At 40.8% G+C, this 22,477-nt stretch overlaps 1 protein-coding gene across 1 annotated transcript in view; it reads left to right on the forward strand.

Annotated features, from left to right (window-relative positions):
* Nucleotides 1-6,673: 6,673 nt before the first annotated feature.
* Nucleotides 6,674-22,477, forward strand: part of TAB2 (TGF-beta activated kinase 1 (MAP3K7) binding protein 2) — a 50,579-nt gene continuing 34,775 nt past the window's right edge. The window contains exon 1 of the mRNA XM_083349521.1: nucleotides 6,674-7,058. The gene's annotated coding sequence lies outside the window, so the exon portion shown is untranslated. The remainder of the gene's footprint in view (nucleotides 7,059-22,477) is intronic.

Consider the following 22,477-nt stretch of genomic DNA (forward strand, 5'->3'; position numbering starts at 1 on the left):
TTTAAAGCTGGAGCCTCTGTGGGGATTGTCATAAATAATTTAGCTTAAGTGAATGCTGAAATTAGTTAAGGCTCCACGTTGCTTGGCTCCAAGTAGTCTATTTGTGGCCAAGTATGTAGAAGGGTCCTTTGGCGGAAGCTCAGTCTTTCCCATCATCTCTCACCCTCCCTCAACCCAAAAACTCAAATGGAAAACAATATAATGTTCTTTAAGCTGCAAACATCTGTGATCCCTGAGATTTAAGAGAGTTTAGTTCTTTTAATTGCTGCAAGTGGAACAGATGGAAAGAGCTCCAAGGCAACCTAATGGATGAGGGTGTTTGTGTACTCCGAGCAAGAATGGTAGATGATAAAGAGGAAATTAGCAGTGTTAACTGTATTATCTTGCAAAACTGTGGGATCATCATTCTGCAAAGTAAGTGCTTACTATATTTAGAAAAGCTAACAAGGGCTGTACCTGTGTCAAGCACCAATTCAGTCATGACAATATACAGATGCTTTTGATTTTGAGAGCAGGATTTGATATTTCTATTTGCAGCTGCTCTTTTAAAGAAATCAAAGAGAACCTCAACAAAGATAATGACGATGGCATCACAAAGCCCATAATTATTCCATCTTCTCCAGCTTGGTAAGCTCTGTGAGTTTGGAAATTAAGATCCTTTTTTCTTGGCAACAGTTGAGGGAAGGAAGACAGGATCTGAATGATTCCTATGCAAGAGGTGGTGATTTGTAATTGGTCTGGTGCACAACCACTTAAATGTGAGCCAGCAGTGTGCTACAGCTGCCAAAAAAAGGCCAATATAGTCCTAGGCTATTATCAACAGAGGGCTAGTATCAAGATCACGTGAAGTGACAATATTGCTTTTTTGTGTGTGGTCACCGCAATACAAAAAAAGATATCGAAACTCTTAAAGAGTGCGGAGAAGAGCAACAATGATGATTAGGGGGTTGGAAGCTAAACGGTATGATGAAAGATTGTGGGAACTGGGAATGTCTAGTCCAGGGGTAGGCAACCTCGGCTCTTTTATGACTCATGGACTTCAACTCCCAGAATTCCTGAGCCAGCATAGCTGGCTCAGGAATTCTGGGAGTTGAAGTCCATGAGTCATAAAAGAGCCGAGGTTGCCTACCCCTAGTCTAGTCTAACAAAGAGAACAACTAGGGATGACATAATAGCAGTCTTCCAATATTTAAAGGGCTGTCACGGAGAGGAGGGGAACGACCTATTCTCCAAAGCAACTGAGGGCAAGAAAAGAAGTAACAAATGAAAGATTAACAAACAGAATGAACCTAGAACTAAGGAGACATTTTCTGTCGGTAAGAACAATTAATGAGTGGAATGGTTTGTTTCCGGAAGTTGTGAGTGTTCCAATACTGGAGTTTTTAAAGAAGGGAATGGACAGTCATTTGTCCAAAATGGTATAGGTCCCCTGCTTGAGCAGGTGGTTGGGTTGGAAGATCTCCAAGGTCCCTTCCTACTCCAAGGTCCCTTCCTACTCTGTTATAAAAGCAGGACTATTGCAGTTTTCTCTAGCTCTGCCTCCTTTTCATTACAGATAGTCTAATGATCAAGCTCCTGCGAGTCCCTTGGACTGCAAGGCGATCAAACCGGTCAGTCGTAGAGGAGATCAACCCTGACTGCTCTTTAGAAGGCCAGATCCTGAAGTTGAAACTGAAATACTTTGGCCACCTTATGAGAAGGAAGGACTCACTGGAGAAGAGCCTAATGCTGGGAAAGGTTGAGGGCAAGAGAAGAAGGGGACGACAGAGAATGAGGTGGCTGGATGGAGTCACTGAAGCAGTAGGCGTGAACCTAAATGGACTCCAGGAGATGGTAGAGGACAGGAAGGCCTGGAGGAACGTTGTCCATGGGGTCACAATGGGTTGGACACGACTTCACAACTAACAACAACAACAACAATGATCAAGCTAGCCTCATTCTTCTACATCTTTAAACCTATAACCATGTTACCAATTGGATAATTGAACTACAAAAGATAAACAGATGGCATTTTGGGCATTCTTATTGTCCTAGCAAAAGATAAATGCTTTATACATTCCATCCTAAAAATTGGAGATGAATTATTTTTTGCCATCCTAATGTCCCCTAACCTGGCAAACCGTGCAAAGGTTCTCCCTGAGGAAGAGTGATCCATGCAGAGGAGGAATCAAGTTTAATCTGCATATCAGGATCTTAGGTGTTACCACTTATGCATAGGAACAGAAGTTCTTCCATTTCCTATCTGCACAGCCTGTTTCTGTTCCTTCCTTGATTACTATTTTACTACAAAATTCTGTGATAATCTGTGGAAAGCATATAACATATTCTAAAACAGAATATGTTACATGGTTTCCACAAATTATCACAAGAGTTTTATAGTAGGTGATGCATAAAGCCCAAGAAATATAGTGCTGGCTACATATGATACAGAAGATATAGTATTAACTATTTTAGGAAATATACAAACGTTAAAAATTGTTTTGATTAATTAATCATCCATTAATGGCTGACTGGTCTGTATCTTAAATATCCTTTTCATTACTGGAGTCACTGTTTTTATTTATCTGTTAATATTAAATTCATATGCCACTCATCTCACTACCGAGTGACTCCAGGCAGCTTACAAGAAGATAAAAATGACAATATAAAACATTCAACATTAAAATGATAAATATCAGAATTAAAATTAACAAAAATCAGCTGAGGAGGAACCAATATACAGCAGGGTGGAGGTGTCTGCCAATCAGCAGAACCAGGTTTTAAGGCCCACCCAGAACGTCAAGAGAATAACAGTGGATGTCACCTCAAAAGACATACTGTTCTAGAAGGTGGGAACCACAGCAGAAAATGCTCTTCTCCTGCACCCCACAGTTGGCATTCCTTGACCGACAGGCTCCACAGTACGCCCCTTCTGCCAGCCTGAGTGGGGTGGACTGAGCCTGTTCCTCAATTAATGAGCAATTATATGTCTAATATAAGTAATGAGTTTTATACGTTTTCTGTATGTTTGTTTCATCTATCATAAGTGTTGTGTAGTGGATTCTTGGGAACCAAGAGGTGAGATGAGAGGGTTCAAACAGGAACATTGCTTTATTGTAGTAACAGGAACAGAACTGAGAACAGAGGCTTCTACGCAGCTACTTATATGGTTGGCAACTAGGCGGTGGCCAATAGGTTTAAAGGAACCTATTCCTGCCCCAGAGCCAACCAATGATCGTCCCGGAGACTGCATGTCTGGGCAGTCATCAACCGTTACACAGACACCCTAATTAAGCAATCTCAAGCAGCATTCAAAGACACCTGAAAACAGTTCAAGTAAAAGGCCTAATACATTACAATAAGTATTGAACACGCAGTAATACTTTGCAAAGTTTTTGTGGCTTCTTCTTCTTAGCTACCCTAAAGAATGTAACAGAATTTGCGGTTTCCTTAAGAATGATTTCACATTTAAACCAACCAAATCTCTTCTGTTATTGTTTTTCTACAGCAGGGATTCCCAACTGGGGGTGCTCACACCCCCTGGAGGTGCGAGACGATATTCTAGGGGGTGCAAAAACGTGGATTTAGAAGTTTCAAAATTTTAGTGTATATGCATAACCAGGTATTAATTTTGTAAGGGGTGCAAGAATATATCAGAAGCGTTCTAGGGGTGCAGGGTATAGAAAAGGTTGGGAACCGCTGTTCCACATTGACTTTCTAAGTGGAAACATACCCTTATAGGTAGCAACCATTCAGTAAGGCAGCAACTTGTTCAGCAAGCATTCAAAGTTATGAAAGTGCTGAAAAAATACCTACCCCATTTTAGAATTTAATGATTAACTGGAATTTAGGTTGTTATGGAAATTATGTTCTTCACAATCTGGTGGTTATTCATGATCTGTTTGTGAAATCACTGAATTCAGTACAATTTATACTAAGATATGTTTTATTTATTTTTTAAAAAAAATTGCATGTGCTTTCATCATGAATTTAGCCTAAATTTAAAGGGTTTTTTCCCCCCTGCTTGTTTTAAAAGTCGTTGAGACCACTTGGAGGTTTATCTTTGCCTTCAGTGTCACCTGAATCCTGTAGTCCACAATTTTTTTTTCTGGAAATCCATTTAAACTCCCGCAGCATTGAAAGGTGTTCATCCCAAAGTGGTTAGCTAAATGTCTATGGGGATTCTCAGTCATCCAGGTCATGGTTGTCATCCAGGTTGTGGTTTAATTTAATTTAATTTAATAATTTAATTTGTATACCGCCCTTCTCCCGAAGGACTCAGGGCGGTGAACAGGGCAATACATAATAAAAAACAGGATACAAAAATTAAAAAGTGATTAAACAACTATGCCCGTAATTAATACATATTAAAAATTAAAACTAATTATAAAAAACTCAACCCCATCCTGTCAGACCAGGCCAGCTTGTTCAAAAAAGAAGGTTTTGGACCTGGATGACTGAGAATCTCCACAGACATTTAATATGTGCTTTGGGGTGAACACCCTTTGAATGGTGCAGGAGCATGAACAGATTTCCAGAAAAAAAAATCACAAACTGTAGGATTCAGATGACCCTGAGGGCACAGATAAACCCCCAAGTGGCCTCAGTGTCTGTCAGAAAGAGGATTATCAACTACATGATTGCAAGGAATATAAATCCTTTCATTCGCCACAAGTCAGAACTGAAGAAGCTTCTTGGATGAGAAGTGAAACATCTTCAAGCAAAAGAAAGTCCAGCTGTCTTTTGAAAGAAAGCAACCTTGGGACAACCATGACCTGGATGACTGAGAATCACCATAGGTACTTGTTTTAAAAGGCTAATGTAGGTCAGGCATGTTAAACTGCGGGCCCATGGGCTGGATGCATCACGCCAAAACCGCACCTGGCCCATTGCCAGCAATGGGGGAAAAGTCCCAATACGTCGCGCAATGTCATGTGACATCGCGAGTTAGACATGCCTGATGTAGGTTCTCTGCATCCCACTCCCAGATCTGCAGATGCAAAATCATTATGTTATTCAAAGCATTTTCCTGGTCATTCAGTAAAATAATGCTTCCATTTCTTGGTAATAATCATAAAAATGTTTTAATGACTCAAAAATGCTCAGAGTCCACTAAATAATTTGTAAGGTTTTATTTATGAGATAACTTTGGGGATCTTTTAAACTGATTTTTAATAATACACTACCCAGCAGTTCTACTAAAAGCAGGGCTTTTTTCTCATTGAACGCTCAGAACGGAGTTCCGGCACCTTTTTTGGATGGAACCTTGTAGGGTATGCAAGGCGGGTTGTATGACATGTGTGAGTTCCGGTACCTTTTTCTTTTACCAAAAAAGCACTGACTAAAAGAAAGCTTTGAAATAACTAAGAAACATATGTATTGTGTTAGAGGGAAAGACAGAAAGGGCCATAATAACAATAATAACCCAAAATAATTGCAAAGCTTTGCCTGTGCATCTATTGGGAGAGTTCCTAATATTTCATAAATATTATTGTTCAGTCTCCATAGCTATTAACTCACTCTGCCTATTCCTATTTCTGCTGAAAAGGGCCATTATTTTCTAATGATCACGGTATCATTTGTTTTTACTAGTTCCCAAGTGTGAGTCTTAACATTGCAAATATATCCTCAGGCAAAGGAGAAATACCTGTTTTAAATTCTCAGATTACTCAGCAGAATAAAGGACTTGCTGCCAAATTGGCTTGCTAGATCATCATTATTAATATCGTATATTAAGTGCGTCGAATGGCATTTAAAAAATAAAAATCCACAATTAGTCAAGTGTTTTCTCGTGGGTTGGGGTATAGAAAACCTGCCCACCATTCCGTGGCAATTAGGCTAATCTTTATAAAGGTAGCACCAGGCTGGAGATATTCCGCAGCAATCCCCTTCTCGCTGTGCGTGATAGTTTTACGGTGCCAATGCATGCGGAGGTGGAGCTGGCTCCCTTAAGGTAAAGGTTCCCCTGCACATGCGTGCTAGTCGTTTCCAACTCTAGGGGCCGGTGCTCATCTCCGTTTCAAAGCCAAAGAGCCAGCACTTGTCCGAGGACGTCTCCGTGGTCATGTGGCCGGCATGACTAGACGCCAAAGGCACACGGAACGCTGTTACCTTCCCACCGGAGTGGCCCCTTTCTTTCTACTTGCATTTTTACGTGCTTTCGAACTGCTAGGTTGGCAGAAGCTGGGATGAGTAACAGGCGCTCACTCTGTTACACGGCACTCGGGATTCGACCTGCCAAACTGCTGACCTTCTGATTGACAAGCTCAGCGTCCTAACCCACTGAGCCACCGTGTCCCCTGGCTCCCTTATATGGGCTAAATTCAGGTTCCGTGGTCTAAGTACCCGCTACATTTCCTGGTTTGAATGATGATCCGCAGAGGTTAATGGAGGAGGAGCGGATTTCAACTTCAGCGTGGAAGATATTTTAAGAGGGATCTCCCATCTCGTGTCACTTTTCGGTTCCCGGTCGCGCTGGTCCTCTTCTCACCCTGGAAGAACTTGCGAAAGCCATCACTTGGCATCAAGCCGCTCGCGCCGGGCAAATCGGCGGCAACAACCCGTCACCGAGGCAACGCGGGAGCTCCTCCTCCTCCTCCGCTCTCCCGTTAGCCTTCGGGGCCAGTTCTCGCGAGGCTTGCCAACTGGAGGTGCCGCCATATTGTGTGACACTATTTTGATTTGGATTTGGCTGGCTGAGACACGCAGCGAGCGGAGGAGGAGGAGGCGGCGGCGGCGGCGGCGGCGGCGGCGGAGGAGGAGGGACAGGAGCGACTGGGAAGCCGGAGCGGTTCCAAGCGAGGTCGGGAGAGGCGGCGACGGCGGCGGCGGCGCCTGGAAGACCCCCCCCTCCCCGCCAGCCATCCCGCCTTCCCCCGCCGCCCCTTCCGCGCTGCCCGCCCCAGCAGCCGCCCCAGCACGGACCCCCCCCTTGCTCCCTCCCCCGGTGGCGGCGGGAGGCGGCGGCGGCGGCGGCAGCAGCTCCGGAGTGGCTCTGAGGGGTCGCCTGTCCGGCTGGAGGCGGCAGCGGCGACTCCCGCTGCTGCGGGGAACGAAGGAGGAGCCCGCGCCGAAGAAGGGTGAGCAAAGTCGGCGGGTCTGGCGCCCGCTCCTCCGAAGGGCTGTCGGCCAGGCGGGCCTGGAGGGAGCGCAGACCCCGCTGCCTGTCTGGGCCCGGCTGGCCGCGGTGCCCGGGAGCCGGAGGGGCTCGGGGGTGGGGTGGGGGGGCGTGTGCAGGCAGGGCCGGGTGGCGGTGGCCCCGCCGGGGAGAGGAGGAGGAGGAGGAGGAGCTGGGCTGAGCTTCCGCGGTCTGTCGGGCAGCCGGACGCCGCGTTCGCTCGGTCGAGGGTTGGGAGACTTCTGCCGCTCCTCCTCGGAGCCCCCTTCGGAGGTTTCCCGGGAGGCCGGGGCCCTTTTTCTTTTCTTTTTTGGCCACCTTGAATTCGGAAGCTTTTCTTGCGCTGCTTCAGTTTGCTCTTGGGCGTCGTTTGTCCGCTTGTCTCTCTGCTTCTCCTCCCCTGAAGAAGCTCCTGCTCTTCACTCCCCATTGGATGGGTGTGTAGGAAGTCTGGGCTAATTCGTTTATTTTTTATTTTTTAAAAAATCACCTATTATGCATTTTCTGGGAAGGGAAGAAATATTAGAATATTTGGACCGTACTTGAGAGGCCATATTTTGTAGCATCCTCAGCCAAACGTCATGCTCCAATTCAAATGGGATTTGCAAGAGTTGGTACCAAGAGTAGAATCACCTGTTCTAATTGTTATATTTTACTACTGTTATTCAGGAGCTGAATATTCTGAGGCCTGCTCTGCATTCAGTGCAATGTAATAATCAATCCTGAATGTGACTAACTCATGTGTGACAGTGACCAGATCAGCTTTCTCCAGGAAACTTAAGCGAGCAAAAAAAACCCCAAAACCACCAAAAATATTCCAGTCATTGGTGGCCACATCAGAATCCAGAAGCAAGCACTCTCAGATCATAAAACTGATTTTTTAGGGAAATGCAGTGATGTTAATATTCAACCCATCATAAAGTGTCATGATCTTTCCTACTGTCCAGTAGCCTTTTGTTTTTAACATCAAATCTTTTGCTGCTACCCATCAATCTCTACTGTTTTTTATGTTCAGATTTATAGAGATAGTACAATGAGATATCATCAGCATATTGGTACAGTAGTCCAGGTCCCTAGACAGTCTTTTCCAAAAATGTATTAATTCTTCTAAATAGAAAAATGAAACTACCAGTACTAGATGATCTAGTGTTCTTGAATCTTGAATGTCAATACGATGGTAACAAGGAATGCTATGAATTATCCAAATTATATGCAGGTTACTTTTTTCTGTATTGCGTTTAAAGAGATTTTTCCCTTAATGCCATTACTTGGAATCTATCCTCAGACAACAGTTGAACTACTACAAAAACAATAGTTTAATACCGCCCCCAAATTTTGAAATGCATGGTAAGTTGCGGCAAGAATGAACATGGATGCAGTCACTCTGCACAATATTTCTTTTTTAAAAAAATCAAATTATCTTTTAAGATTTTATACAGACATTTTTATATGTGTATCTATCAAAAGAAAGCACACTCTTCTGTAGGTATATGAGAACATGGGTACAAGCTATAAAATATTTAAAAATAATTCTTGGAGCAGCACTTTTAACAACTACCCTTTTTATTAAATATTTAATTAAATATTAAATATTTCTTAGAATGTTCATCAGTATATTTATTATGAAATGCTCCATTGTGTAAGTGCTAATTTTAGTGCAGTTACTTCTGGATAAAAATCTATGATGCAGATATATGCTAGTTCATATATTTTTGGATGACAGTATTTCTATGTACAGGTTAATTTTAGTTAGCTAAAAGCAGTTTTTACTTATTTGAACAGCTGGTTTGCTTCTTTTAACAAGTGTACTTTTTGGAGGAGTTATAGTTATTGAAAGCCCTGTAAGTGAATTGTTCAACAATTCTGATAAAGTAGAATTAAAATATTACTTCAGCTTGATACAGGAGGATGGATAAAGCTGAGGCAATATCATTGACAAAGTGTGAATACTGTGGAATGTATAAAATGTTTGATCACAAAAGGGGGAATTCTGATTGGGCCAGAACGTATTGTTTACTCTAGATTTTTATCTGAGTCACTTACAAAAAATGTGAACTTTTAAAATTGCAATTGTAAACTAAGGTTAGATTTTACTAGTAGTACATTTAAAAGGAATTGGTGAATGTGGTACCTTTTAAAAGTTTTAGGTCTTAAGATTTTATTAAGCAATATTTGGGTCTTGGTTAGTCTGCAGTTAGTGTTGCGTATGGTATATGAGCACTAGTTACTATTGTTATTTATATTCATTTTTTTTTGTAAATGTAAGCACCAAAGTGATTTTTAAAGACATGTTGCAGTAGCTATTCTAGTTCAAAGTATTAAATGTAGAAAATAGCCTAACGCTTGATATTTTTTTTATTGAAAAGTTTTTCAATACATTTTATCTTTAACAACCCCTTCCCCCACCCCCTACCCAACCCTAACGCTTGATATTTTAATAATTTTAAAAACCAGATTATGGTATATTGCTATATGGAATGCTTCAGTTTAGAATGCCACAACTATTCCATGAGAAAAATGCTTTTCTTTTGATTTTTGTCTTAATGCAAGATAATTTGTCCCTCAAGTGATTGATTTTTTTTATATTTCATTAAACTAATCCAGAAAGGAACTTCAGACTAGGACTTATAGACTATCTTTGTAGAAATTTTATTACATTCCTCATTGAAAGTTGGTTATAGTTTATAGTTATGTAGCAAATTATTGCTGGCACATGTTAATTATGTATTTGATCTAAAATTCAGTTTAGCCACAACACTAGAAAATATTCAAAACCAGAAGATATAACTAGGTTGAAAGAAATGACTTATCCCCAGTTTAAATGTTCAATTTAAATGACTTTTTGTATGTACTAAAGTTAATGGATATTAAATTTATAAAAATATATTCACATTTTCAAAAGTGTTTTATTAAAAAATAATATTTAAGAAAATATGCAGAAACCATTTGTAATCTTGTACAATTGTTAATTTTTTTATACAGCATAGAAAGTTGGTAGTGTACAAATCTATTTTGTCTGAATAATTGCCTGTTGAAGACAGTTTTTTTTTAAAGCTAGTTTAAATTCTACAAAAACAAAACAGTTTTAAATATGCTCTTAAATTGGTGTGCTTCCCTCTTTCCGGTAATAATAACCTTGCAGTATAGGTTGGTTTGAGAGAGTGAGTGATTGGCCCAGAGTAATCCAATGAGATTCATTGGTTGAGGTGGAGTTGAAAATGGGTCTTCCTAGTCCTAATCCAACACTGTAACCGTTGTATCATACTGCATGTTCTGAAGTATCTTTGAAGAATTGATTTCGAAGCGTAACTAACCATATACTTGTTTTATAGGAAACAAAGCTAAAACGGTTAAGTTGATTCACAATTTACAGTTTATATATGTGAATGTAGATGTAAGCTATATCTAAAAAAATTTATTGCTCCTTTAGTACTATTTCTTTTTAAATGTCTCTAATATTTATTTTTCCAGTAAATTCACTATAAAAAAAGCTAGCAAAAGCATTTCAAGATTAGGGTAATCCTTAGTTGGTGGGTTCCTGTTACTAATCCAAATATTTTTGCCAACTTCTCTGATTAATATCAATTTTAGGTAATAATTTTATTAATGCAAACATAATTGTGGCCAAATTCTAAACAATATGAAGAAACCAATAATCGAAACGATAGTTAAAAATTCCAAATTTCACACTCAGGAAACATCTTTTTGGTCAGAACTAGTGAAAGTTATGGGTTGAATTTATTGTTGATTTTCACTTTCTTCTGCCAGAAGGATCAGTTCCCTGGTTTTCTACTACATGTCAGTGATGTAAGATTTGTACCTTTGGACGTTTGGAGTAATTGACCAACAGCATGCACAGAAGTCATTTCTTGCAACACTAGCTTTCACCCATTCCAAACTATAGTTGAAGGAATTTATTAAAGACCAGCATATCTTCTCCCCTCTTCTATTGTTAACTGAAATTTTGTATGGCTTTTTCAAGTCAACATACATAAACATTCTTAATTTAAGCACCCATTTAAAAAAAACTTGAACAAAGTTCTCACATGTATTTACTGGAAAAGTAATCTCATTTGATGATAACTCTGTGCTAAAATTTACGATTAAACTTATTTGTGAATGAATGTGCTTTGTATTTGGCTGCATTGTTATTTCTAACTATTGTTGTCATTGCATCTGTCTAGGATATATTTTACTAATAAGGATAAAGAAAATACCAACTCAGTATGACATCAAATGACAATATAATATATAGACACATCTGTTAGCAATTTATATATATATATGATCAATAATGGATTATTTGGCAGTCTTATGAATGTCAAATGTATTGTAAAGCTAGATTGAGTAACTGCAAATATTAAAACATAGTCTCGGTGTATTGTTTCCCAAATATGTGATTTTTTTAAAAAAATACTTTTATGAAGATTGCATTCAGAATTTTCCCCCTAAAAAGCTGTAATTCAAATGCTACAAGGAAATCACATTGCCTTGAAAATAAAACAGAATTGTAAAGCATCTATCCGTGGGCAATCATAATAACAATATGAAAAATTGTACTGATTCAAATCTAAGCAAATATGTTCATAAATGTTTGTTTTTTCCCAATGATACACAGTTTATAAATAACTGGTATGTGTGGAACTAGATGTTTACCTCTGTTTTTATTAGTACTCAATATGAGTAAAAATTCTTTAATTGGAAATAGTAAAGTTGAAAGAACATACTTTATTTCTAATTTTTGCTTTAATTAAACTTGTGTAAACTTAACTTTTGTTAGATAATCATCATTGCTGTCTAGAAGTTTATTTAAAATATACACACACCCCACAAAAGAAATCTGTTATTTGCCTGTAACCATTCAGAGCCAATAATTATGGGTAGAACCCATAAAAAGAAAGTATACTGAATATCTGAGTACAGCTGAATTATTGTGAAGCTATATAATCTTAATTTTATATAATTTGAATAAAATTTATTGTATTTCTAGCTTTTTTCTTGTTTTCATCATAATATGATTTGTCCAAACTGGAATAATAGAAATTTTAGGAAAAATATTTTCTGTATAAAAAGCTTTAGTATATGCATATTTGGAGTTGCTCACTGGTTATGTGTGATAGAAGTGCCCAGTTTCTCTTACCTTGAGGACAGAACTAGGCTTTGTGTAGCATATTGCCTAAGTTTAAAAAGTAGGCAGGAATATGTCCCAAATTTGGATTGTATTCAGAATTCTCAAGGGATGAAACAGTGGATTCACTATGATTGATCTAATTTTCAAAAGCATTATAGCTTAAAAAAAGTTGTGCATTTGGTCTAGGACAGACATGTCAAACACAAGGCCCGGGGGCCAGATCCGGCCCGTAAAGTGGTTTCATGCGGCCCGCAAAGCCATCCTGGAAACAGTGAGGGAACGGCCCCCACTGCCTTGGCCCTGGCCCAGAGACCCTCCTTCTGCCAGAAACCCTCAGATCTGTCCCACTCCTGCCCAGGCCCCCATAGGCACCCTTGATGCGAACGATGTAGAGCTGGCCACGCCCACCCAGTAGGCCATATGCACTCTAGCCACGCCCACCCAGTAGGCCACGCCCACCCAGGCCACACCCACCCGGCCCCCTGAGGGCAACCATAATGCTGATGCGGCCCTCAATGAAATTGAGTTTGACACCCCTGGTCTAGGACATATATTTATCATCATAAAGAGCTAGTTTGGTGTAGTAGTTAAGGCATAAGGCTAGAAACCAAATAAAACCCATGAGTTTAACTCCTGCCCTTGGGCACAAAGACAGCTGGGTGACCTTGGACCAGTCACTTTTCTCAGCTCTAGGAAGGAGGCAATGGCAAACCACTTCTGGAAAATCGTGTCAAGAAAACTGCAGGGACCTATCCAGTCAGTCTCCAAAAATCAGAATTATCAAGATGCCATATTAATGTATGCTTATAAAACTTATTAATGGAGTGGACCATGCATATATACTTTTGAAGTTTAAAATAAAGTTATGAAGTTAATAAATGCTTCCATAAATGCTTTATCAAACAAATCTAGCAAATGTCTATGGAGATTCTCAATCATCCGGGTTATAGTTATCCCAAAAATGCTTTTTCATGAGACAGCTGGACTTTTTTGTTTTCCTTTGAAGATGTTTCGCTTCTCCATTCCCCACCATCCAGTCAGAGCTAAAGAAGCTTCTTGGATGAGAAGCGAAACGTCTTCGAAGAAAAACAAGAAAGTCCAGTTGCCTCATGAAAAAGCATCTTTGGGAAATCTTGCAAATTTGTAAGTTCATCATAAGCTGCTTATAGAACATTTTCTGTATCAAACGCCCACGTATGCAAAAAAAAGAATAAAGATTATTTTTACATAGAATTTCAGGTGGGAGAGAAAGATTGAAACCGTTTGACTGACAGTAATAAAAATAATTAAATTAACTTAACTCGAGGGACAGTGATCAGGTTCTATACTAGAACTATGTGCTAGAGAAGGGATCCCCAACCCTCGGTCCATGGATTGGCACCGGGCCGCAGCATGCCAGCGATCGGGCTGCGCAAAAAAGTGAAGCCCCATCCGCAGGGTACAGGCAGCACACACAACTACGCCCCTCTGGTGCGCAGAAAAATCTCCATAGAACTGGTCCCTGCTGCCCAAAAGGTTGGGCGCCTCTGTCCTAGAGGTTAGTCAGGCAACCTAGAGGTTACAAATGGCAAATTGATTTGTTTTTAACAAACTTGGATTTTTATGGTTCAGTTGTTTTCAGTCAAAAGTAACATACTTATAGTTCACTATGAAGATGATAAGTTATCTTTTTAATGGCAATAGATCACAGTATAATATTAGATAGCAGCACTATTGTGGGAAAACTTTAGTAAATCCAGTGTCTTTTGCATTACTTCCAAATATAGATCAACATATGTAGATATAACTGGTAATATTGTTCTTATACAGGAACTTCTGTATACACTTTTCAGTCTGTATAACCCACTCCAGCGTGACATGTATTTGAGACTATGCAGGTGACTATTTGTGTATCGGATCCATGCCAGTTCTGGCTGGTGAAAATCAATTTGAGATGAATAAAATAAAACTTACTGAAAAAAAAACAAGAGACAAAGACCAGTATTGACCTACTTCTTGCAACAAGGAAGGCTAGGATGGCATTTTAGCAGGAGTATTTTATTCGCCAATTTGCTTTTTGGCATTGCATAGAATGCCTAGGACGGGTAGGCAACCTTGGCTCTTTTATAACTCGTGGACTTCAACTCCCAGAATTCCTGAGCCAGCATGGCTCAGCATGGACACCTCTTCCTTTCCCCTCAGCATGGCTGGCTCAGGAATTCTGGGAGTTGAAGTCCACGAGTCATAAAAGAGCCAAGGTTGCGTACCTCTGGCCCAGGAGATGTGTGAAATATTAAGTGTTTCATATTTTGATGTCCCATTTTGGGCATTCTATAGATTTCCTAGGCATTCTATAAAATGCCTAATTTCACACGATGGTGTGTGTGTGTGTGTGTGTGTGTGTATGTAATCATCACAACAGTGTAAACAAATTTAGTAACCGCCTTTCTTAAAGTATGACAAAAGATTTCTTCCCACATCCCACCTCTTACCTATAAACAAATCCTTAAAGCCTTGTCATTTCAGCAAAATGTTGAACTCCATTAAGAGTTACCAGAGATAATGTATTTATTTTAATCTTGATCAAATAAAATAACTTTAAACAGATAAATAAAACAATACTAATAAGGGAGAAGATTGTTTTCTTGCAGACATTTCATTACCCAAACTAGATAACACCAGAACATGCTCAGAAAAACAATAACTCTAATTGGATACTTTGTTGGATACTAATTTGGATACCTAGTTTGAGAGGCGCTTTCAGAATTCTTCCGTTTTAATTATTTGGGTATAATACAGTATTATGGAGAAGGTGATTTTTTCAGTGCTTTTTTAACAGCAGTTTGCTTACAAATGTAATGTTGTACAGGCAGTCCCCCAGGATTCAGAACAAGATGCATTCCTAAATCTGTCTTTAGGTTGACTTAGTATATACATTAGAACCCATACTTACAAATGGGTCGCCTATTATTAAAAATGGCAGATGGTATTCTCCTTCCTCAAGCCATGCAACGTTTTCATGAACCACTGAAAACTGGTTAAAAAGTACGCGTTCAGTATGATTTGTCCACGAATCAGGCATTTTAAAGCCCAAGACTGCCTGTACTAGTCTCAACATAGATAGATCTTGGGAGTTCTAATACCTGTTTTCTTCTATGGTAGAAACTACTCACTTTGGCTTTAGTCAACTGGATGATTCATACACATGATCCTTTTGTCTTATTCCATGTGTACTTGTGTGAAATCATGTTTTTTCCCATGCATAGTCTCCATAGTCTTAGTTAAAGAAACATAAATCAAACTAAAATAGTGGATGGACTAGTAGTATATAAGAGAAACTAGATTGTTCGTTAAGTGGGACTTGTTGCTGCATTGGTTGCCAGTTGTCTTCCGGGTGAGATTCAAGGTACTGGTAACAGTGTTTAAAGCCCTTCATGGCATGGGGCCGGAGTACCTTAGGGAACATCTGCTGCCGGCATCAAGCTCCCTGCGCCCTGTGCGTTCCCACAGAGAGGGCCTCCTCAGGGTGCCACCGATCAGAGAATGTCGATTGGTGGTCCCCAGGGGGAGATCCTTCTCTGTGGGCGCTCCGGAGCTGTGGAATCAGCTACCGGTAGAGCTCCGGATGGCGCCCGATCTTCGCTCCTTTCGTCGCGATCTCAAGACGTTTCTGTTTGTTCAAGCCGGCCTAGCCTGATGGGGATTGGTGGGGTTTTTATTCTTGTGTTTTAATTTTAACTTGGTGCTTTAGAATTTGATTCCAACTGTTTTAATATGGGCAATTATTTAATCTTGTTTTAACGTTTGTATTTAGTATTTTATTCTGCCCTGTGAACCGCCCTGAGTCCTCAGGGAGAAGGGCGGTATATAAATATTATTAAATTAAATTAAATTAAATTGTTTAAGACAAGTTATATAACACAATATAAAATGAAACAGATGCAGTTAATTTTCCTAGTTGAGTATCTGCAGAATACTTTAATTTCAAAAATATGTAGCATCTATTTTTTGCAGCACAGAATGAAAGATTTATGCAGTTTTCTCAGCTTATATTTTAGATGCAAACTATCACATATTTACATAATAAATTTGCTTAGTGGGAAGCTAAAATATATAACTATAATAAAAAACAATGTAAATTATTGTTTAATTATGTACTATTAAGTTGGTGTCGATCCTTAACAATCACAGATTTATTTTTCTCCAGTCTACCAATAATGCATCCATTACTACCATAATCTGTTGGATTTTCTTCCTGAATTAGCAATTGCTTGGGATTGATTTATTGATGATGTGCCATTAATTAGTTGTGAGTAGTTTCCTATGTGGTGATCTGTTCCTAACCTAGTCCTTTAGGTTCTCTAAGGATGCATTCATCATCACTGTAACTGAGTCCATTTCCTTTGCTGCTAATCTTCCTGTCTTCTTTTTTCTTCCAATTTTCCCAGTATTAGAGTTAAGTCTTTCACATAACTTCATATTTGTTAAGTAGGGTAATTTGAGCCTGGTCATATGCCTCATGTGGCAATTCTGAACTGATTTGCTTGATGGTCCATTTGTTTGTAGGCTGTCCATAATTTTGTCAAGAGTCTTTTCCATTGTGTTGTTTTCTAGATTTGTTGGCATTGCTAGATTTGAACCTTTACTAATTCATCTTCTATTGCTTGCCATATTTCAGTGAGTATTCCTGTAGTCTTGGTAATAACTAGACTGCTGATCTAACTTAATCTTCTAGAATTAAAGGTTGATGTAAATAAAGAATATTTTGTAGGGTTTCTGGGATGTTGACATCTCTACTGAATAGTATTTCAGTAAACTCTTCCTTTTTATGCTTTCATTGCGTAGGAAGTAGATGGATATTGCTTTTCCTCCTACATTTGAGAAATCCTCAATTGGTTTGAAAGACTTTCCTTATCTTGCTTGAACTAAAATTGCTTGAACCAAGTGCAAGAAGATTGATATAATTTAGAATTGGACAATGAAACTTACTCATTTTGCTCACTTAGTCACCAACATTCTTTTGTGATGATGATTACTACGCTTATACCTCATTCTTCCTTTAGATAATTTGATAGTTTGCATATGATTCCCTGGCAGTTTCCTAGTATGGCAGTCAAATGTAGAATTGCATCATAATAATGTTAATGTAGTTTCTCTGCTTGCAAATCATCATAGGTGTCTAGATTTTTGTTGAGTCAACTATTAGTTGTGTTTACATTTGTTCTTCCTAACTTGGATCAGGCATTTATAGGTATATTTCTTATCTTTGAAATGGAGCAAACAGAAGCAGTTTGATTCTGCCATCTCAGTAGTTCAATGTGACATGCAATAGCCCTCTTAGCCCCAGTTAATTATCAAGTGTGAGAGAATTTAGGAGTGTGTATGTCCCATATCACACTAATACTTGGGTTATCAAAGTCCAATGCAGCAATAAAGAGAAGGTGCTACTATACCCCTGCTCAAAAGAAGAACCAAGTGGAAGATCTCCTGTTGTGCCAAAATCTGTTGTAGGCAAAAAGAATTGGAATCCTCTCCAAGGTTTCGCAAAGATAGTACATAACCGTATCGTCTAGTTCCTTAAGTATTGTGAGATAAAGCTTATTTGATTCTTGAGATCTAAATATTAAAAGTATATAGACATTTCCTGTCCATTTTCTGTTTTACTCCTACCCCTTTATAATGGCTCTTTGCAATTTCCAAGTTGAAAATACACTGTTTATGGGGGGGGGGAAATTCCTGAATTAAAATAGCAGTTGAATACCTCTGTATTTTCTTTTAACTGTTATTTTACAGTGTTCAGTGAACAGCTAGTATATTTGTTCCTTTTTTTCTTCCTTTTACTTATTCTATTTCTCTTAGAACTGGTACTTTTTAATTGGCTTATAAACGAAGGCATGTATTAACAGTGAAATAGTCAGGTTTGCTGAAGAAATCACGTTTTTCAATATGCTAGAAAAAATAGGAACAGACTGCATGAATGGATAGCAAAATATCAGTGAGTTTCGTACAGTGTAAGGAGATGTAAAGTGCTGGTGGGAAAATTATAACTTCACAAATAACGTGTGTTGTCTCAGTTCTTAGTGACTAGGAGAGGAATTTGGGGTTTTCAGTGGGTAGTTTAGTGAAAATACCTTAACAGTGTTGTTAAAATATTATGACAAAAACTTGCAGATGTTTTAAGCATTTCACGTGTGATGTGATGTTCTCAACAGCTTGGTAAGAGTAACAGGTGTGAATTGAAGCTAAGGAGAGAAGAGAAGAGCTTGCTTAAGGAAAATTGAGAATGAATTTCTTCAGTTCAGTTCAGTTTGACGGATCTTTGGTGGCTTTCTGAACTTGGTTGTTTTTTGCTCAAGATAGGTAATGTCAGTGCTAGAAGGGAGTGGGATTGTTAGTGTTGGTGGGAGTGAGTTTGGAGGTTCTTTGGTTGGGCTGTTTACTGCTAGCTTGTTTGGCAATTGTTTGATTGGGGCATTGTTTACGTGATTGTTGGCTTGGTGTTATTCTTGGAGTTTATGCTCATCTGGGTGTTGATTGCTGGTGAGAAGTTGTTTTGGTCTTTTTTTGTTTTCTTTTTGGTTTGTTGGTTTTCGCACAGTATGTAGATATTGTTTATGTGTGTCCATTGATGGAGAATTGGTCAGAATGCCAGCCTTGTAGAAATTTCTTGCATTTTTGGACTTTGCTTGGTCTAGGATGGTCAACAGTTTCTCAGTTGAAATTATGGTTAAGTCTGTGAAATTAAAAGTTTTCATGTCTTCTGACTGCTAGTTGGTATTTATGGATATGTTCTGTTAGTCTTACAGTCTTAGCAAAAATACATTTTTATTTATTTATTTATTTATTTATTTATTTATTTATTTATTTATTTATTTATTTATTTATTTTATTGCATTTATATACCGCCCTTTCCCTGAGGACTCAGGGCGGTTTACAGGGAGTTAAAAATCAACCATACAAAAGTTAAAAACCAATTTAAAAAATATTAAATCAACCCTGTACTATTAAAAACCCCAATTAAAATAAATTTCTCCTCAGCCTGGGCCCGAGAGCTCAAAGAGCCAGGTCTTCAGTCCCTGGTGGAATGATTGGAGCTCCGGGGCAGTCCTCAGCTCCACCGGCAGCTGGTTCCAGAGGGCAGGCGCTCCCACTGAGAAGGCCCTATCCCTGGGTGTCACCCGCCGGCAATCTCTTACCGGCGGGACCCTGAGCAGACCCTCCCTGTGGGAGCGCACTGGGCGAAGGGCGTTTGATGCCGGCAGCAGGTGTTCCCTCAAATACCCCGGACCCAGGCCATGTAGGGCTTTATAGGTGATAACCAGCACCTTGAATTTCACCCGGAGGGCAACCGGAAGCCAATGCAGCTCGCGGAGTAGAGGTGTTACATGGGAGTATCGGGAGACCCCCCATTACAACTCGCGCGGCCACATTCTGCACCAGTTGAAGCCTCCGAGTGGTCTTCAAGGGCAGCCCCATGTAGAGAGCGTTACAGTAGTCCAAACGGGAGGTCACAAGCGCATGAGTAACTGTGCATAGGGCGTCTCGGTCCAGATAGGGACGCAACTGGCGCACCAGGCGAACCTGTGCAAAAGCCCCCCTGGTCACGGCTCCTATGTGATCTTCAAAATTGAGCCGTGAATCCAGGAGGACGCCCAAGTTGCGAGCCCTATCAACGGGGGGGTAACACCTCACCCCCCATCGTTAGAGGTGGAATAACTTGGTTAACCCGAGATGCCGATATGCACAGCCACTCAGTCTTGGCGGGATTGAGACGAAGCCTGTTTCTCCCCATCCAGACCTGAACCGCCTCCAGGCACCGGGACATCACGGAGAGGGCATCACTGGGTTGGTTCGGGGTGGAAAGAAAAAGTTGGGTATCATCAGCGTACTGGTGATACCCCACCCCGAAACCACGAATGATCTCGCCCAGCGGCTTCATATAGATGTTGAACAGGAGAGGCGAGAGAACCGACCCCTGAGGGACTCCACAAATGAGAGGCCTCGGGGCGGATCTCTGCCCTCCCGTCAACACCGACTGCGAGCGGCCCTGGAGGTAGGAGGAGAACCACCGTAGAACGGTGCCTCCCACTCCCAACCCCCTGAGACGCCGCAGCAGGATACCATGGTCGATGGTATCGAAAGCCGCTGAGAGATCTAATAGGACCAGGACAGAGGAGCAACCCCTGTCCCTTGCCCTCCAGAGATCATTTACCAGCGCGACCAATGCCGTCTCCGTGCTGTGTCCGGGCCTGAAACCCGATTGGTACGGGTCCAGATAATCAGTTTCCTCCAGGAACAGAGGGAGCTGATGCGCCACCACACTCTCAACAACCTTCGCCAAAAAGCGAAGGTTGGAGACTGGACGATAGTTGTTTAAAGCAGCCGGGTCCAAAGCAGGCTTCTTGAGAAGGGGTCTCACCACCGCCTCCTTCAAGGCGGCAGGGAAGACACCCTCCTTCAAAGAAGCAGTTATTACTGCATGGAACCAGCCTCGTGTTCCCTCCCGAGCCGCATAAGCTAGCCAGGAGGGGCACGGATCCAACAAACAGGTGGTGGTGCTCAGTCTCCCCATGATCCTGTCCACATCATCAGGGGAAACAGGGTCGAACTCAGTCCAGATAACGTGTTCAAGACCGTCTGATTCCTCCACATCAGACTCTGCCCAGTCAGAGTCCAGGCCGGTCCGGATCTGAGCGATTTTGTCCGCCAGATGATGACTAAACTCCTCGGCTCGTCCCTGCAAGGGATCCTCTCTCACCTCCTGGTTAAGGAGGGAGCGAGTCACCCTAAACAGGGCGGCCGGGCAATTAACTGCGGACGCGATAAGGGTGGCAAAGTAGTTAGACTTCGCCGTCCTTATCGCCGCAAGATAAGACCTTATAAAGGTTCTTAACTGCAATCGGTCGGATTCGGATCGGCTGGATCTCCAACCGCTCTCTAGACCTCGTCTCCGACGCTTCATCTCCCGGAGCTCCACAGAGAACCATGGGGTTCTCATGCGTACAGTTCTGGGTGTCACATTTTAAGAGAGGAATCAGGATTTCCAGGATTCTCAAAATAAGTTCTGAGAGAAATCATTAAAAACCTATCCATTTTTAGCTTTAAAAGATTATACAGGTGAAACTCGAAAAATTAGAATATCATGCAAAAGTTCATTTATTTCAGTAATGCAACTTAAAAGGGGAAACTAATATATGAGATAGACTCATTACATGCAAAGCAAGATAGTTCAAGCCGTGATTTGTCATAATTGTGATGATTATGGCTTACAGCTCATGAAAACCCCAAATCCACAATCTCAGAAAATTAGAATATTACATGCAATCAATAAAACAAGGAGTGTACATAGAACAATATTGGACCTCTGAAAAGTATAAGCATGCATATCTACTCAGTACTTGGTTTGGGCCCCTTTTGCAGCAATTACTGCCTCAATGCGGCATGGCATGGAAGCTGTCAGCCTGTAACACTGCTGAGGTGTTATGGAAGACCAGGATGCTTCAATAGCGGCCTTTAGCTCTTCGGCATTGTTCGGTCTCATGTCTCTCATCTTCCTCTTGGCAATGCCCCATAGATTCTCTATGGGGTTCAGGTCAGGCAAGTTTGCTGGCCAATAAAGCACAGTAATCCCACGGTCATTGAACCAGGTTTTGGTGCTTTTGGCAGTGTGGGCAAGTGCCAAGTCCTGCTGGAAAATGAAGTCAGCATCCCCATAAAGCTCGTCTGTGGAAGGAAGCATGAAGTGCTCCGAAATCTCCTGGTAGATGGCTGTGTTGATCCTGGACTTAATGAAGCACAGTGGACCAACACCAGCAGATGACATGGCTCCCCAAATCAACAGAGACTGTGGAAACTTCACACTGGACTTCAAGCATCTTGCAGTGTGTGCCTCTCCATTCTTCGTCCAGACTCTGGGTCCTTGGTTTCCAAATGAGATGCAAAAGTTGCTCTCATCAGAAAAGAGGACTTTGGACCACTGAGCAACAGACCAGGTCTGTTTTTCTTTAGCCCAGGTAAGACGCTTCTGACGTTGTTGTGAAGCCCATGTCCAGGATCCGTCTGTGTGTGGTGGCTCTTGATGCACTCACTCCAGCCTCAGTCCACTCCTTGTGAAGGTCCCCAACACTTTTGAATGGCCTTTTCCTGACAATCCTCTCCAGGCTGCGGTCATCCCTGCTGCTTGTGCACCTTTTTCTTCCACACTTTTCCCTTCCACATAACTTTCTATTAATGTGATTTGATACAGCACTTTGGGAACATCCAACTTCTTT

This window comes from Vipera ursinii (assembly GCF_947247035.1).
Source record: "Vipera ursinii genome assembly, chromosome: 1".
In the NCBI taxonomy this organism is placed as follows: Eukaryota; Metazoa; Chordata; class Lepidosauria; order Squamata; family Viperidae; genus Vipera; species Vipera ursinii.